The following is a 15,831-nucleotide window of genomic DNA, read 5'->3' on the forward strand; positions in this document are numbered from 1 at the left end:
TTCCTTCATGCCAAAACATTAATCCCTTGCCAAAATCCTCCATGTATATCCAAAGTCCAACCCCATGTCAAGAGGATAATTTAGAGCATGAAGAAACGTGTCTTAAAAAAGATCAAGATCAAGATCCCGAAACCTTATTATCCCATCCAATTGTTGACCAGGACCCCATGTTCCCAGACACTCAAGATGATCCCCCTATTCTTGTCCATCCTATCCAAATTCCTATTAACACTTCATTCCCTGAACAAGATCAAGATATCCCAATCCATCCAATCCCAAATGATCCCATTCCATTTCATGAAAAAAATGTCCTTTCAAATCCCATTGACATTATAGATATCCCTTCCATCCTTTCCGATGATCCCATTAAAAGTCCAGAGAAAAGCAACTTTAAAGAGGATTCCAATGATCTTCCTCCTTGTCAAGATCAAATTATTCCTTTAAATCCTCCACAAGATCCTTTTGTTCCTCCATCTCCTTGTCTTAATCCTCCATATACACTCCAAGATCTCATTTCTTGTGATGATCCCATTATTTCTCCTATTCCCTCTCTTGAAGAGCTTGTCATTGAACCATGTCCACTACACAATCCTAGTCCCCCTCATGATCCTAATCCCCCTCATAATGGACTCGCGTCTTCTTCCCAAAGAAAAGAGTATCCTACAAGTCAAGATATTCATAAAGGCAAAGGAGTAGATCTCCATAAGCAAGAATCCCTTCATGTTAAAGAAAATATTAAGGGTCATGGCCTCAATGAAATTCCTCAAGACGTGGGTACCCCTACTAAATCCAACATCCCTTCAAAATCCAAACATACACCTTCCCCATCATACCTTCCATCCATCTTAGGTCCTTATATCCCTTCCTCCTCTATGCAAGGTCAGCAAAGGCACACATCCTTGAGTAGATTTCATCCATCCAAAATAACTCCACTTCATTCCTATCCATCCATGCATTCCTTTCCCCCTCCAAGCAATTTGGATGCCAAGTATAAAAGTCATAAGTCTAGAAATCCACATGTATTCAAGGATCAACATGTCCAATATAATCAACATGTCAAAACAAAGAAAAATTGGAACTATAAAGAAAAGGAAAAATCCAAAAGGCCACAAAGGCCCATTGAGAAAAATAAAGCAAAGTCAAAATATATATGGGTTCCTAAATCCCTTGTGCAAGAAATGCACTCCAAGGAACCACAAAAGCATGAAAAATCAAAAACCATGTGGATCCCTAAGCGGCTCCTTGAAGCACAAAAGCCTAAAGAAACATCCAACTTGGCATCCAAAGTTGCTATTCCCCCATCCAACCCTCTCAAATTTGTTCCTCCATCACCTTCTTCATCCATTTTGGGCCCTTATGTCCCAAAATCCCAAGCTATTCCTTCATCAAAATCTCAATATCCAAAATACATCTTTCCTCCATCAGTCCATCACCCCTCAAGGTGTGTGCCAATGTCAATCTTGCCAACATTTCCATCCACTGAAGCCCAATTCTTCCAATATCCTATCTATTATCCAATGCATATTTTCCATCCTTCGATCCCTTTGATCCAATCCTTTGCATAAATCCTTGCCTTAGTTTCATCTCATTTTCCATGTCCTTATCCTACCAACGTCTTTGAGCATGTTTTTAAAGGTCATGGTCCATTTTTTTCAAGGCTACTATCCAAACAAAAAGATGTTTGAGTCCTTCTTCTATCCCCTATCATGTGTCCATCTTCTCTTGAAAAAGTCAAAATATAAAAAAAAAAAAAAAAGACAAAAAAAGAAAAAAATAATAAAGAAAAATAATTTGTCCACTGGTGAAAACCTGGCAAACAGGCGCTTTGGGCAAGTACTGTGATGAAAACCTGGCAAACAGGCATCATGCATAATCTATGAACTTCTTGCACACCACACTTGGGGGCAGGTTTCCTCCTTCATATCCTATTGCCCTTCATTATCCTATCATACCATGTCATTACCCTTCATATCCTATTGTCCCTCATGTCCAGTTTCCCTTTCCACCTTTGATCTTGACAAGGCTGAGGATCTTCATGAGCATCATGCATCTTATTTGGAGCTTTTAGTCTATCATGGCTTTTGGTATTTATCCATTTGCTTATTACAACCTTTCATCCATATACCCTAGCTTATTGCAACTTTTTGCCACTATCCCTTAGCCAATCCCGACCTTTAGTCCATGTCCCTTATCCATTCTTGGTCTTGCTTATCCTATCCATATCTTATCACTATCCATACACTCTTTTTCATTCCTTGATCTTGATCTGACATAAGGACGCAAAATTTAAACATGTTTTTCAAAACCTCGACATATCCCTCATGCCATGTCACTGCTTTACATTGTCATATCCAGTCTCTTGTCCCATCATGCAATAGCCCTTGAAAATTGCACCCGTATTGTCTCCATGATAAAAGGCCTTTGTCTTCCCTCTATCCACCAACATTTTCGAAAGCCTATTTATTCACCTATTATATTCCTTGCCTTGCTAGACACTGGGGGAAAAATCATAAAAATTGAAAAATGTCCTAAAATAATAAAAAAAAAATTGAAAAACATCCTGAAAACATTCAAAAACATCAAAAAAATCATGTGTTCATTTTCAGCTAAAATGTCAAAATCCAAAAAAATCATAAAATGTCCTGAAAAAAATCCCTAAAAATCAAATAATGTCCTGAAAAAAAAATCCCTAAAAATCATATAATGTCCTGAAAAAATCCCTAAAAGGTCAAATAAAGTCCTGAAAAATGAAAAAAAAAAATTGTAAAAAACTCAAAATTCCTACAAAGTGAAAACATCAGAAATCCAAAAAAACAATTTCTTTGGCATTTTGCATTTTGTCAATAAATGGTCCCCTTTGTGCATAGACAGATCGTTGAGCATACATCCAATGACAATCTATCAAACATTGTGCTTTAATGAAATCACGCATTAACAGATAAACTGTTCAACCAAGCAAGCATTCAACCTGATCACAGTTGTCACATCAATCAAAATAGCATCAACATTACCATTGGTCCTTGTCAATATTATCATGGGTCTTATACAAGGTGTGGTATACTCGAAACCAGACTGTGTCCTGTCTTAGACGGGGTACCGCATTTTCTGAAACCAGATAGCATGATCATTCTTGTTTTCCACTTTTGACAATGACGATCAGACTGTTTGTTTGACTTGGTTGAATTTGTGCATCTTATCTTTTTACTGATTTATCTTTGGCTTCGATCATGTTCCTATGTTGCTCGATGATGTCACCGAGTGATTTAGAGTGACCGGGATGGTTCATGGTCCCTTTCCTTTTTTTGTTGTGTTTGTTGTTTGTGGAATTTTTTTCACCAACTGGGGCAACTATATCATTGGGTGTCTGTGATAAGTACGTTTGCTTTGTGAATGTCGCACATACCTCGACCCTTGATGTATGCACCCTAGGATGCTTCACTCATTCCTTGTGTGCGATGTGTCTGTCTTTTGCAAAAGGGGTTACATTCCAACTCTGGCCTTCAATGCCATGATGCTCTGCATCTGCTTTGCTACATTAAATAAAAGTTCTCACCTACTTATGTGCATTTGTGAAAGCAATTTTTCCTTCATCTCTAACTGTCCTCTGTCTAATTTCTGCTTACTAACATTTCTTCCGTCAGTCTTGGCAGTCCGTTCGAACCTATCATTTTCTGTCATTCTTATCGATCACTTGGCCTCTTTTCTGGATTTTTCCAGCCAATTCCTCGAGGGGGCATTCATATGTCATTGTTATTGTCCGGGGCATTTTCATTATTGTTCTTTGAAACAACGCTTCGAATCACATTGTCTCAAAGAGGGGCAAAATGTAGATGTCTAAAAATGGTCAATGCTTGCGGAGTCATACTTTAACATGTACGCATTGCCTTATTTTAGGGTTCTTGCGTCGCATTAACATTTCTTCTAAGTTGTGCATTTGGTCTTTATCATTTGTGAGCATCGAGTACTTGTTCAGCATTCCTCATTTTAATCACTTTCAAGTTAGGTCTTGTCGATAACAATCTTCAGTCATGATTTTGGTCGATCTTATCCTGTCGCATCAATGTGTGTGCTTATTTATCATCATTTTGGACATCGTCAATCCTAATCGATAACAAAATTAGGGTTTTGTCCTCTTGTCAATCTTTCAATCATCTTTAGCTTGTTTGTAATCATTTGTGATTATCAACTTGTCAATCTTGTCATTTTGCGATCAATTCATCATCGATCCTTCTCCTTTTCAATCAAGTCAATTTGGATTGATTAGTCATTGTTCCTCGTCAATTGGTGCTTATCAATTTGATCTCCTTGTCAATCTTGGTCAATTTGTCATTGATTTTTGTCAACCAATTTTAATTATTTATCAACATTGGTCCTTTGTCAATCAGAATCATGATCAAACCTACATTAATTTCTTGTTGTCATGACCTAATTCTTTGTCCTCTTATTTCTAGGGTTTTATGATTTGTTCATTTAATCCTTTTCTTATTCTTTGTGGGTTAAATAAATTTATTTATTTAGTCCTAGGTCTCTTTCATGAATTAATTAATGGATGAAAACCTATTAATTAATTCACCTAATTTCCACCTCATTTCTAATTTTCCTAATTCCTAATTTTCTAATTTGCTAAATTCAATTTCCACCTAATCAATTCCTCTCTAGTCTCTCCCTATTTTTGTGCTTCGGTGGAAGCATGGATTTCTCATGCGTCATACCATTGGCATAGTAAGATGTCATAGGCTTTTAGTCCTCTAACCTTTGCATTGGCAATATGTCATAATTCATGACATTGAAGGTGTCATAACCTTCTTCCTTCAACTCAATTTTTGCCATTTTTGAAATCAATTTCCTCTAATATCAATTTCATGCTAATCATGTCCTCTCTCCAATTTGTCTATAAATTGGATGAGTTTCTTCAATCAAGAAATCAATCAATCACATTTTTGAGTAGCCTTGTGCTGCAAATTTCATCTCTCAACTTGCTTTCTACTTGCATTTTGCACTTGTAGGTGAGATCAACATCAAATTTGAAGGTGAAAGAAGAACAATGGAGCCACATGAAGGAGATATCTACATTGGTTTGCTTTGATTTCATGCAATTTGAATATCTTGTCTTTATGTCTTCATTGATTGGGTGAGGATTGCTTTCATTGCTTTAGGTTTTTGTGATTGTCCTAATTGCTATTTGCTTTGATGATTTCCCAATTTCCTGATCTACACTAACTTGTATTTTGATTCAGCCTATCATCCCCAAATAGATGGTCAAACAGAGGTGGTCAATAGGACACTTGGAAACCTTTTAAGGTGTTTAACAAAAGAATATGGACAGAGTTGGGATCAGGTTCTTCACCAGGCGGAGTTTGCCTATAATGATAATGTCAACGGATCTACTAGGAAGAGTCCTTTTGAGACAGTGTATGGTATGCACCCACGAGGTGTTATGGAATTACGAGATCTTGGTAATTTGTCGCACAGAAGTGGTCAAGCTGATGATATCGCTCAATCTATGAAGGAGGTTCATGACCAAGTCAAGCGAGCTCTCCAGTATTCTTCACAAAAAATTTAAAGCCCGAGGTGATACCACCTGGAGAGATGTGCAATTTTCAGTTGGAGATTTGGTGATGGTACATTTGAACAAGGCTTGACTTCAGAAAGGGGTTCCTAGTAAGCTACAAATGAGGAGAATAGGCCCTTGTAAAGTTTTAGCCAAGCATGGCTCTAGTGTATGTTGGTATATGTGCAGAGTTTGATGACATGATGAGTGTTGGATTTTGCCAAGATCAAGAGGTCAATGAAATGTACAAGATAGAGACATAATATGGGACAAGAATAAACTGTATTCTCATCAATAGAAAAATGATCAATAATCAACTAGATTATCCCTATTACATACAATGTAGATGAGCCTGCTTATATAGGCAAGGCTAGGGATATGTATGAACACACAAATATGACATGTGGCTCAATAAGAAACAAGGGTAGGTAGGAAATAGGTGTGGGTAGGTAGGAGAAATAATATAATATTCCACATGAGGTGGATCACCCACCGAAGGTGGAATTATCACTCCACAATAAGTGGATATGATAGTGTAATAACAAGATCAACACCATAAGAGGTGGAATTTCTCCTACACACACTATCCCAATGTGGCACAAACACCCAAGTGTCTCATATCCAAACTACTATGAAATGCATTATCCTAAGTAAACTTAAGTAAGTGTAATAATATCCATGATGAATAATTATTTACACCAACACCCCCCCTTAAGTGCAACTTAGGGGAATGCACTTAAGTCTACAATGCAACTAAGCAATGCAAGATGAGTCCCGGCTACGAGGCCATGTTAGGTACCCATGCACAAATGCAATGAAATCTCTCACAAAGTGGGGAAAGAGAGAAAAACCCAATGGGAGAAAACCCTCCCCCAAAAAGAGAGATGAAAGCTATACAAGAGAACTCTCAAAGAAGTATGTGAGGAACAAAACCCCATGTGAGGAAAAAGTCCCCCCCATATGAGAGAAGAAGAGAAGTCAAACTGTGATCCTCCCTCAATGAAGAATCTGCACCAATGATAGAAGCTCGATGTATGAAGAAACTGCTCCACGAACATCGAACAACATTCCTCCCCTTAGGAAGAAACAAAACCAAAGGTGTATCCATGAAGTCTCCCCAATCATGAAGGGAAGATGTATGAAGAAAACTCATGATGAAAGGAATCTCTGAAAACTGCTCAAGTGTCCCCATGTCGATGCTGAAAGATACCCCTTCCAAAGGTGGTGAACTGCTCCACACTACTGAAAAAGGCACTCCAAGATCTAGTGGAGATGGATGTAGAACAATATCCAAAGACTCATGTGTCTCCTCAAAGAATAAAGAGACCTCCTCCAACTGCTGTACATAAGTATCCACAATCATGTCAACCTCGAAAGAATGATCATGTAGAGAATGAACAAGAGGGTCAGAGTGTGCCCTCGCAAAAATCGAAGAAAGATCATCTTCATCAAAGAGAAGATGTATGTCATCAATGATGTCTCCCAAATCTGCAATGTAGGATTCCATAAACAAACCTGCAATATCTGTCAAGTAATCATCCCATGAATCTGAAGCTGGAAGACAATGTATATCCTGCTGCACTGAATCACATGAAGGCAAAACTGTCGCACTATCTGCATCATCAGGTGCAATAGGTGATGTGATATCAATATGAGGAGATGAAATACAAGACTCAAGAACGGGGTTACATGTGAGAATCCCCAAGTTCAAGTGTCCAAAGTTCTCCTCAAAATCTGAATCATCACAATAAGTGTGATCATCATGTGTAGAATCATCAAATGTGAAATCATCATCATCAACAAAATCTAAAAAGGTGTATAACCGAGATGCATGATCAACCACCCCAGTTGCAATGATAGCTCTAGTCTCCATGTCTCTAATGAAAACTGAGTCAGGTGTGAACTCCACAACTCTCTTAGTTGTACCATGTGTGATTTGATAGATAGAAAGGAGATTGTTTGTCAAGTGGGGTACACACAACACATCATTGAAGGAGTTATCCCCAATGTCAATAGATCCTTTCCCAATCACATCCATGTATGTATGATTGCCCATCAAAATCTGTGGCATGGTGCAAGGCTCAAATGTAGAGAACATAGATTGTGAAGATGCCATATGATGAGAAGCCCCTAAATCTAGAAGCCATCTCTCTGAAGTATGATTTGTTGTAGCACATAGAGCTTTTCCTTTTCTTGTGCCAAAAGAGTGAGTCTTTCCACTTGTAGAAGCCATGAATGCTTGCCCTTTTCCTTTTGAATGTGAGGAAGTGGAAGTTGATGAATCATCCTTCTTGTAGACTTTAGGAAAATCAATGTTATGCTTCTTGATGATATGTGTGAGCTCATCAATCTTCTTAGTATGGCAACGATGTTCCTCATGACCAATCTTTTTACAATAAGCACAAGTAGGTCTCTCTCTCTTTGGTGAATTATCTCTCTTGGAAGAGGATGAATCTCCTTGTTGTGGAGAAGATGGTGCTTTTTCTTTAGGCTTTGATTGCCATTTCTTCTTGTTTGAGTTGTCATTTCCTTGATTTCCTTTGTTCCCTTGATTTGCCACTAATGCTTGAGACTTAGAAGAAGCCTTAAGAATGCCCATGCTTATCAACTTAGTTTGTTCCATCATCAACATTTCATTGAAAGCATCAAATGTAGGCATTTTGTAGCTTGAACCCATTGTCATCCTATGAGTTTGGAAACTAGAAACAAATGCTGCATATTCTTGTGGAAGCTTGCCTATCAAGTTGAATATCAATTGAGTATCCTTTTTATCGATGCCACAATCTTTGAGTTGTGCCCTCAACTCATTTGCCTTAGTGACATAATCTTGTATAGTATCAAAGTTCTTGGGATCTAACATGGTGAGATCACTATCAATTTGATATCCCCTAATCTCATCAACTTGACCATACAAGTCTTGAAACTTTTGCCAAGCATCCTTGATTAGAGTACATTTCTCAATATGAAAAATGAGATCCTTTGATACATACTTTCTTAAGGTACCAATTGCCATGATATTTTTAGTGAGCCAATCTAAGTGACCAACTGGATCAGCCTTAGGATCAGCTGGAGCAACAATAGTTCCATCAATGTAATGAGTGAGTCCTTTTTCCATAAGTTTACTCCATGCATCAGTTTTCCAAGTAGCATAATTATGTGGAGTTAAGAGAGGAAATTTAGAAGAACCCATAGCAGCAAAAAGGAAAGAACACAAGAGCACAAAAGCACAAGAGACACCCCCCAAATTCAATCAATCAAAGTACCCCCCCTAAAGTGATGATTTTGGCACTTTATACTTAGTGTGATTACAATGAGCCACTTGCAAAACAAGGCAAAGTGGGCTTATGATGCAAATTTTACAACTTCTCAAATGAGATACAAGAGACTTCAATCAATAGTGAAATGAATCTAACTGAGATTCAATCAAATATACAAGTACCAAGAGAGCCAAAAAAGGCCAAGATCTGAAAGTACAATTTCTACTTACAATGACATCAATCTGATAGTATCATGTGAAAGTAGATGAAAAAATACGCTCTTTCAAAAAAAACGGCACCTAAAAAGGAGGTCGGATGACCCCAAACGAAGCCTCTGAAGTTGCAAAAATTGGGATTACTCAGGGACAGTCACCAAAAACTGCATTTTCTGAAAAATACGTGCATCAAAATCAAAAAATTCTTTCACCACTGCAGAGAGCACGAAATTCTAGCCCATTTCAAAAAAAATTGCACCTAAAAAGGAGCAAAAATGAGCAAGTTATGGCCATTTGAAGTTGAACTGCAAAATCAAAAATGCAAATGAGAGGGGGTCCAAAAATTTTCAAACCCTGCTGATGTGGCGCTGACATCATCAAAACACTATGTTAAATTTGACGGCCGTATGACCATCACCAAAAATTCACTGCCTGGCTAACTGGGCATCCGTACTGTACGGATGGATCACGTGGCAAGCTGACTGTATGTCCGTACTGTACGGAAATGCTGACTGTGCAGGGCTGATGTGGCGTCCGTACGGTTGACGTGGCATACGGTTTTCTGCGTGTCGTACGGAAAATCCGACGTGTCTATGTCCACGAGTGTGCCGCGTGGCGGAGGAGTTGTCCTGTTCGTGTGGCTGTGCTGAAGGCGGAGGACCTGCGGAGGCGAGGGCCAGGAGCCGAGGAGGAGGCGCTCGGGCTGCACGGGAGGCGCAGCGGCGGTGACCGGGGAGCTGCAAGCGGAGGGCACTGCTGGTGTCAGGAGGCAAGGACGCGGGAGGCACCGCGTGCTGTGGGAGTCGGCGCCGGAGTCCGGGGAGGAGTCGCTCGGGCTGCGGCGACGATAGCAGGCGGCGGGACGTGCCAGAAGGTGCCGGGAAGCAAGGGTGGCGCCGGGTGCTGGGTGACGCAGGTGCAGGATCCGGGAGGCGCCGCTCAGACGGCAGCGTGCACAGCAGGCGCAGAGTATGGGTGCGGCAAGCAGACAGACGGTACACTGTGACCTACGGAATGACAGGTACGATCGGCACGGGGGGGGGTCTGCGGACCCCCTGAAAAATGATTTTTTCCCTTTTCTTTTTCAAAACTTTTTCAATTTTTTTGATTTTTTTTTTGATTTTAAATTTTTCAAAACAATTTTTCAGACAAAAAGAAAAAAAAAAAAAATTCGAATATTAATAAAAAAATTTCGAAATCCGTACGATATAGGGCAAAAATGGAGAAAAAAAATTTCTCACCAAAATAGGCCAACTTTATAACCAAAATTCATGGAAATGGCCTTCCGGACGCAATGGAGAGGTCGGATCTAGTCTAGGACGCCCCCAAATGATGATGCTCCTCAGATCTGCCTCTTGACATCACAATAATGCCTCTTCAAGACGAATCAATGAAGCCCCAATAGCTCTGATACCATGTTGGATTTTGCCAAGATCAAGAGGTCAATGAAATGTACAAGATAGAGACATAATATGGGACAAGAATAAACTGTATTCTCATCAATAGAAAAATGATCAATAATCAACTAGATTATCCCTATTACATACAATGTAGATGAGCCTGCTTATATAGGCAAGGCTAGGGATATGTATGAACACACAAATATGACATGTGGCTCAATAAGAAACAAGGGTAGGTAGGAAATAGGTGTGGGTAGGTAGGAGAAATAATATAATATTCCACATGAGGTGGATCACCCACCGAAGGTGGAATTATCACTCCACAATAAGTGGATATGATAGTGTAATAACAAGATCAACACCATAAGAGGTGGAATTTCTCCTACACACACTATCCCAATGTGGCACAAACACCCAAGTGTCTCATATCCAAACTACTATGAAATGCATTATCCTAAGTAAACTTAAGTAAGTGTAATAATATCCATGATGAATAATTATTTACACCAACATTGTATGTTGTCATTGATGTCAATATGCTGAAGTATGAACTAGTATATTGAAGTAAGCAAACTGGCAAGTGAACCAGTATGATGGTATGAACTGGTATATGCAGAAAGTGAACTGGTATGTTGGAATTTAAACTGGTATATGCAAAGTTTGTATTGGGGTTTCATTTGATATGACTACCTGTTGGTAGTCTTAGCTTCAAGGATTCCGATTGATGCATTCCAAGTCTGTGTGATTTGACCGATGATATTCTATGATGAGTTAGCATTGAAATGAAGATTAAATCATGTTGCCACGTCAACCTTGTGCACATGAAGAATATCCTTGAGGATCTTTCATGAAGAAGATTGATTCTATCCACCTCGAGAATGTGCAAAATCACAGTAAATGGTGGAGAGCGTGTGATGGGTTATCAGCTTCCAGAAGCGGTGAAGAGCGGACGATGGAGAATGTCTTGAGATTTGTTCAAGATTGTTTTATCCTATATAATGTCTTTAAATGGCCAGGATTGGACTGACTGTATTGTTAACCTAGATGCTTAGGGTTTTAGGTTTTAGCCACCGACCTAATTGTTGTATATAAGGTCAATGATGTTTCTTATTGTAAAGTTGTTGGCAAATGATTGTATGTGAGGTGTTTCTTGCCAGAACAGAGGAGTAAGCAAATATCTACACAGTGTGATTGTAGAAGTATAGGAACTGAAATGGATCTATCTTGGCATTGAGTATTGTTATCAGATTAGTGTATTACCTGTTAACTTCTAACTATTTTAACAGTTGGAAAATCCCTTAACTGGGTAGCTTTAATAGGCTTTTTGTAAATCCTTTAATAGGGTGACTCAAAATCATTGAGTTCTTAAAATCCTCTCACAAGGTAACCTTTAATAGGGTTTTAACCTCTATCCAGGTATTTAGCCATCCCTTAACCAAGTGATCCCTAACAAGATTGGTTCCTAGCAGAACCTATTGTAAAAGTCTTTAACCAGACTAGGCTCCTAACAGAGCGAACTTCAAAAGAGTTCAAGAACAACTTGTGGGTATTCATCCCCACCGTGGTTTTTCCCAGTTGGGTTTCCACATGAAAAATGACTGTGTTATGTGTGATGTCTTTTCATGTGATGTTTTAAGTGTTCTCTGTTAAACGGTAATGCAAGTTGATCCAATGGTCATTGTATTTCTAATGTGTTACTTGTTTAAGCATGTGGGTGAAGTTGAGATGAGATATTAGGTTGTGAGATGATCTAGATGTTATCATTTTATGTTTGTTACAATCATACTATATTCTACCGGTAGTGCCTTGATTTAGATCGGTGATATTATTTATCAGATCAGTGCAGTCTTTGCAGTTTAAGTTGTTGAAGATTTTTTTGTCCATACTTATTCACCCCCCCCCCTCTCAGTATCTATTGAGTATTACTATTCATCATTATTCATTAATTGGTATCAGAGTAGTCCTCCAGGTCCTCTATTTTATAAGCTTAACCGATTGAGGAAAAGAACCTATTCTAATGATGAAGAGGGAAGGTCCTAAGTTCAACAAAGATAACTTTAAGATATGGAAGGACAGAATGAAGATCTACATTAAAAGCATGGGTGCTCAACACTAGAACTATATTGAGAATACTTATGTTGTCTCTACCGGTACTCTCACCGATGATCAAAGAAGATAAATTTAGGAGAATGGGCAAGTTATGGAAGCTCTTATCAGCAGTCTATCTGATATAGAGTTTATATATGCTTAGGATAAAGAAAATCCCAAAGATGTATGTGATACTTTGGAGTCTATCTATGGCGGTGATGAGCATGTAAAGCAAGCTAAGGAAGAAAACCTTAGAGGAAAATTTGAAGACATGCGGATGGTTGAAGGAGAGATAATTCAACAATATGGGATAAGAATTAAAATTGTTGTTGGAGACATCAAGAGTGCAGGAGGTACAATGGATGATTCCACCGTTGTTAGCAAAGTTTTGATATCCTTGTTATCGGTCTATGCAATAAGGGTTGCCACTATTTAGGAATTGAGATCTATTGACAAGACAAAGGTATCCCTTGACTCCATCATTGCTAAGTTGACCGCATATGAGCTAAACAGTTATGATGGCAGTGTTCAGAAGGCTGAATCAGCCTTTAGAGCATTTGTTGCACTATCTAGAAAGGGAAAAGAAGCTAGTACTAGTTTTGAACCTAGACAAAGTAGAGATATGGATGATGAGGAGATCCTGATGGAATTTGAAGCTCTTCTTGCCAAGAGACTTCCTAAGGGAACTTGAAAATATAGAGGTAAGCTCCCTTTGAAATATTTTTCTTGCAATAGGATAGGACACATTACTGTCAACTGTCCTAACAGTGATAATAAGGACAAACCGAAGAAATTTAAAAAGTTCAAAGGAGGAAATAGGAGAAATTTTCTTGTTGCAGTCGATGAAGGTGTCACTGATGATGAATTAGAAGATGAAGAAAGTGAAGACATAGTGTTTGTAGTCGTTAAGGAAGATGTGTCAAACAAGAAGGCTCTTGTCTCCCACTTTGATAATTCTAATGAGTGGATTATTGACAGTGGATGTTCTCACCACATGACTGGTGACCGGAGAAATTTTTTGTCTCTGGAAGAGTATGATGGAGGTGTAGTCCAATTTGGTAATGATGCACCATGTATGGTAAAAGGAAACGGGTCCATCTCCCTAAATAGAAAAGTAGTGCTGATAATGTGTATTAGGTAGAAGGTCTCTGGAATAACCTTTTGAGTGTTGCCTAGCTGAATGATAAAGGACTCACTCTGGAATTCAAAGATGGAGTGTGCAAAATAAAAGGAAAGAGTGGTGAACTGATGGCCACTGGTATGCAGACCAAAGGTAACTTATTTCAGTTAAATACAAATATCATTCAATGTTTAATGGCTAAGTTTGATGACAGTTGGATATGGCATAGGAGACTCTGCCATGTAAATTTTGATAATATTGTGAAGGCCAGTAAGATTAAGGCAGTTAGAGGATTGTTTATGCTGAAAAAACCGGATAATCCTTTGTGCAGAGAATGTCAACTGGGGAAAATGTCTTCCTCAACCTTCATAGGTAAATCTTTCACAGCAAATAATTTACTTGATCTTGTGCATATTGATTTGTGTGGTCCTATGAAAACTAGGAGTGTTTAGGGAGATAGGTACTTTATGATTCTTATTGATAATTGCTCAACAATGATATGGGTCACATTCTTGAAAGACAAGTCTGGAGCTTTTGAAAAGTTTAAAGCCTTCAGAGCACTAGTTGAAAAGGAAAGCGGTAAGAGGATTAAATGCCTTAGAACCGACCAAGGAGGGGAGTTCACTTCTGGTGAATTCAATAATTACAGTGAAGAGAATGGCATCAAGAGGAAACTGTCTGCCCCCCGGACTCCATAGCAGAATGGCCGAGCAGAAAGGAACAACTGGACTATAGTTGAAGCTACTAGAACGATGTTGATTCAAGGGAAGGTTGCTCAAACTTTTTGGAGAGAAGCAGTGAACACTGTAGTTTACACTATGAACCAGGTACTCATAAAGAAAGGTAAGGATAAAACTCCAGTAGTAAGCTACTTTAGAGTGTTTGGTAGCAAGTGTTATATCAAGAGAAGTGAATACCATAACAAGTTTGATGCAAAATGTGATGAGGGAATATTCCTAGGGTATTCCACCAAGAGCTAAGCTCTTAAGTGTTTTAACAATAGGACTCAGAGAATTATTGAAAGTATCAATGTTAGAGTTGATGAAACCTCTAAGAAACCTGAGGAAACCAGCAATGAGCAAGCAGTAGATGAACTAGATGTAACCTTCTGGGAACTAGTTGCAAAACAACCAAGTACAAGTAATAGTGCTCCTACACTAGTAGATGCTGATGAAGATGAGGATGAAGAAGAAAAGCAAGAGGAATCAATTAAGATCATTCATAGGTATATAAAGCTAGATCATGATCCAAAGCAGATCATAGGGGATAAGGATGTAGGAATACTTACAAGAAGAAAGGTCAGAGAGAATTCTTGCATGTTTTCTAAATTTGAGCCCAAAACATTTAAAGAGGCGCACAAAGATGAAGATTGGATTAAGGCTATGGAAGAGGAACTTGACCAGATAGAAAAGAATGGTACATAGTGTTTGGTACCTAGACCTGAGCACAAAAATGTTATTGGCACCAAATGGGTTTTTAGAAACAAGTTGAATGAAGATGGCACAGTGGTAAGAAACAAAGCAAGATTGGTATATAAGGGATATGCTCAAGAAGAAGGAGAAGACTATGGAGAAACCTTTGCTCCAGTAGCTAGATTGGAAGGAGTTTGAATGCTACTTTCATATGCAACCTTCAAGGGTTTCAAAGTGTACCAGATGGATGTGAAATCTACATTCCTGAATGGAATACTTGAAGAGGAAGTGTATATAGAGAAACCAGATGGGTTTTCCCTATCAGAAGACAGTGATATGGTGTGTAGGCTACATAAAGCTCTGTATGGATTGAAGCAAGCACCTAGAGCATGGTATGAACGTTTAAACTCCCATCTTGTAAAAATTGGATTTGAAAGAACAAGTGAAGATAGCAATATATGAAGATGGAAGGAGAACAGATTCTAATCTGTGAAGTGTTTGTTGATGACATAATTTTTGGTGGAGATGACAAGATGAGCCATGCGTTTGCAGATAAAATGAAGAAGGAATTCGAGATGTCACTAATCAAAGAGATTAAGTTCTTCATTGGACTATAGATTCAACAAATGAAAGATGGTATCTTTATCACTCAATCCAAGTATGTCAAAGAGGTGTTGAAGACCTTTAGCATGGAAGAAAGAAAATCGGTTGGTACACCAATGATGACCGGTTGTAAATTGTTAAAAGAAGATGACTCAACATTGGTGAATGAGAAGGAATATTGGTCA

The sequence above is a fragment of the Cryptomeria japonica genome, chromosome 10 (genome assembly GCF_030272615.1).
Source record: "Cryptomeria japonica chromosome 10, Sugi_1.0, whole genome shotgun sequence".
Taxonomy (NCBI): domain Eukaryota; kingdom Viridiplantae; phylum Streptophyta; class Pinopsida; order Cupressales; family Cupressaceae; genus Cryptomeria; species Cryptomeria japonica.